The sequence below is a fragment of the Peromyscus leucopus genome, chromosome 8a, assembly GCF_004664715.2.
Source record: "Peromyscus leucopus breed LL Stock chromosome 8a, UCI_PerLeu_2.1, whole genome shotgun sequence".
Lineage (NCBI taxonomy): Eukaryota > Metazoa > Chordata > Mammalia > Rodentia > Cricetidae > Peromyscus > Peromyscus leucopus.
This window is the reverse complement of record NC_051085.1, coordinates 57,832,856-57,836,876: the sequence shown is the minus strand read 5'-3', so window position 1 is coordinate 57,836,876 and position 4,021 is coordinate 57,832,856. Positions and strand designations below refer to the sequence as shown.

The 4,021-nt window shown below is 39.0% G+C and overlaps 1 pseudogene; it reads right to left on the bottom strand.

Annotated features, from left to right (window-relative positions):
• Positions 1-240: 240 nt before the first annotated feature.
• LOC114691384 lies at positions 241-1,652 on the bottom strand (annotated as a pseudogene).
• Positions 1,653-4,021: the final 2,369 nt, after the last annotated feature.

Here is a 4,021-nt window from a genome sequence, read left to right as displayed (position 1 = left end):
AGATGAATCAAGGAAAAAAAGAGATCATTTTCATTTTAGATAGGTTCATGATATGTGTGCTATAGCAAAGGCTGGTTGTAGCGAAGTTTCACTCCAAACTTTCACTTATTGATAAATCAGACATTATTTCGGAATGTTTAACTTCTGCTAAAATGTAGTTTTAATCCAATTTAGTATATAGTATATAGTATACCACTTTTGGCATTTACTTGTAGGCCCTATATTAGAAGTCAAGGTTAAATTTTCATCACCAAAATATGAGAATATTCTTAATGGTCACCCCTCTTCTTATCTGACCCCAACCAATCACACACCAATGTTTCTTAACTCTTTGGCTAGGGGTAATTTTTTCTATTATTTCTGTGCACACAGGATTAGTCAAAACAATTTTTCCCAAATCAGCCTTGACAGCACTAACTCTTCTACCTATTGACAGGATCCTATGTTGACCATGAGCACTTCATTCTTAGACAGCTTTTGGACCTTGTCTCCATCAGTTCAGACTCCCAGAAGACATCTAAGCGGGAAATGGGAAATTTCCAGTTCTGTGAATATTTCAGGTAAAGTTCCAACTGCGCCAAGCACTTGTCCCACCATTCTGTCAGCTCTGCACAAAGTAGGGTCAGTCTTTGTTCCAACTCCAATGAGACCACCTGGGGCAGCATACTGAAGATCATTATGTTCTGCAAAAAGTGATACAATTTTGGAAAAGATTGGTTTACACATGAGTTTTTTTTCACTATCTTTGGACACAATACCAGATATCATTTCTATCTCCTGGCCTAACTCTAACACTCCTTTTAGAATACTACCAACTCCTTTTTAGAATACTACACCTCCCTTAAGGTCATCAACTTCATAGCAAGGTTTGTTGATATTAAATGACCTGATAACAATGAGACAGGGCTATGAAGTAAAGTCTCTTGGGGGCACTGGTATTTTCTTCACTATGTACTCACAGACAACTTCAATACTGTATTTCAGCTGAGCAGAAATTGGAATAATTGGTGCTCCTTCTGCTACTGTTCCTTGTACAAATGCAAGAATCTGCTCATCTTGTTCCTTAGACTGACTTTCTTTTTACCAGATCAGTTTTATTCTTTAAATGAGTTTCATGATTTCTGTGGCAGTCAGGTGTTCAGAAGTCTGAGGCTGAGGACATGATTCATTACCAGCTATCAATGGAAGAGCCTCGTCCATTACTGCTGTGAGATTCAGCATCATAGCCACCAAAATACCATGGCCAGGACAGTCAACAAAGGACACATGTCTGACTAATTTGAAGTTCCCTTTGGTCCCTGGAGTGTCTGTAGGAAACTCATCTGGTGTACTACTTCTACATGAACTGTAACATTCTGGTCTAGGACAACTTGGGTGATCAAGTTTATAAATGTTAGCATTAGCATATTCAAACTTGATGATAATATTACTTTCTAGTTTGTTTTTGAATCTGACAGTGTGAACTCCAGAAATAGACTTTACCGCAGTGGACTTTCCATGAGCTATGTGACTATTTGTACCAATATTAATCGTAACTTGTTTGCTGATAATGTCATGTGAAAGTGTGTCAACTTGGTGACATTCAATGTGTCAAGATCCTGTCAGGAAAGATGTGGCTGCCCGAGAGTCACTCCAATCTCACTCCCAGCCATCTTGCTCTGCAAAGGGTTCTTTTATTGTATGGTGTTTTAGGTTTAAGAAGGGGAGATCAAAGTCTTTGTTTTATATTTGACATGTTTAGATCTCTACTAGACATCCAAGTACAGTAGCTAAGTAGGTATAGGCATATGGCTTAGGATCATGAATGCAGTCTATGCCTCAGATATAAATTTTGGAATCTAAAGACTGAATGAGGAAGCCTGAAAGCTAAGTATGAGTAAGGAACAAATTAGTCCAATGGTTGCATCATGAAAAGAGCCATCTTCAGAAAAGCAAATCCTTGAGTATGGAGGGAAGTTATGGGATCCAATTCACATCTCATTTATATGGTACTTCCAGGGCATAACCACTGAGGTGAGAGAAATAACATTTGTCTGCCTAGACTGCACTAATTTAATTCATATTTTGTAAATAAATGGAAGCACCACAAATGACTGTATTATGGATTTATAGGACATTTCAATAATTTTTAATGTACGACTGAAAACTACATTTACATGGCATTCTATTTAAGATTCACATTGAGAAGCACAGTTCTCTCTTAATGGATTCTTACTGGCTGTTTAGGTTTAACTATTAATCTTGGTATATAACCTATTCTTTGTTGCCAAATAATTTAGGTTGATTTTTTATTACTATTATGCTGAAGGCAAAATTATGTGTCACCTAAACATGATGACACATATGTAAGTAGTTTTTAAGCTGGCCTACTGTAGAGTTGAGCTATAATCTAGTGAACCATCCTACCCAGTTGTTTTTATGTCTCTGAACACTACATCATAGGTCACATATGTGAGCCAATAAAGGAATTTACAGGCTAGCTCCTGGCCAGTGAGAACTCAGTACATTCATATTTGGGTTTTTTAAAACTAGCTTGATTATTCTAACTAGTTTCTTAAGAAAAGTTATTGTAATAATTCCAAGTATCTGAAAGACTCAAAAGACCTCAGAGGAGTTACCAAGAGGCCAAACATGGTCAAGTATTGGTGTTATTATCACAACTTGGTGTCACATGGATATAGTCAAGAACAAACACTAATTTTTCTTTTGTCTTCCAAACTCACTTTCTCAACATTTTTAAATGTTAGAAACTGGTGATTTCAGTAGAAACTCCCAGTATTCTATGAAGGTGACCCTAATGAGGACTCCTAGTAATGGAGGATACAGAGCTTCAACCTGTTATCTTCTGTATCCAGGCAACTCCCAGTGGTGGGACTGGGACACCAACCCAGTCACAAACCTTTAACCTATAAAATATCCTGCCTGCAAGATGTTCTGGAGCAATGGAGGCACAGAGCTTGTGGGAGTGGACAACCAAAGACTGGTCTAATTTGATGCTCAACCCACAAAAGGGAGTCCATACCTAACACTGCCTAGGTGACCAGGAACTGGAGGCTGTATAACCCAGAGACCTAGGATAGAAAAAGAATCATTAAAATGAGTCCTAATGATATTCTGCTATACTCACAGGTCTGTGCCTAGCCCAATCACCATCAAAGAGTCTTCCTATAACAGGTGATGCTGAGCAGATGCAGAGACCCACAGCCAAACATTAGGCAGAGGGAGAGCCTAAATTGGAGATCTCTATTGGGTTGGACCCCTCAGAAGATGGGGAGGAAGAATTATAGAAGCCAGAGATGTCAATGAGACCAGGAGAACATAGACCACATTATTAACTAAGCAGTGCAGCTGAAGTTTTTCTGTGTCCCGGCCTGCTGGCAGTTGAGACAAATCTCTCCCACTCACATCCCCCAAGTAAATACACAGAGACTTATATTACTTATAAACTGTATGGCCATGGCAGACTTCTTGCTATCTGTTCTTATATCTTAAATTAACCCATTTCTATAAATCTATACCTTGCCATGTGGCTGTAGCTTAACAGTATTTTACATCATGCTTCTTGTGGTGGCTGGCAGCATCTCTCTGCCTCAGCCTTCTACCTCCCAGAATTCTCCTATCTCCTTATCCTGCCTACACTATACTTCCTGTCTGGCTACTGGCCAATCAGCATTTTATTTATCAATCAATCAGAGCAACACATTCACAGCATCCCCAGCAAAGTAGGGCTCATGAGAGCTTATAGAGACTGAGGTGACAATCAGGGACCCAATCATGGGTCCATAATAGATCATCTGCAAAAATGCTATGAGTGTCAGCTTGATGTTTTTGTGGGACTCCTAACAGTGGGAGTAGGGTTGTCACTGAGACTACATAAGGGTGGGACAGTAGCAGTCATGAGAAGAGAAGGGGTTGTGGCAACTTGTTTCATGGAATCAGTGTCAAAAAGTGTGTGAAGCAGATGAATTCTGAAAATATGTTGAAAGTAAAGTTGGCCAGTTATTTTGATCAATGAGATAAT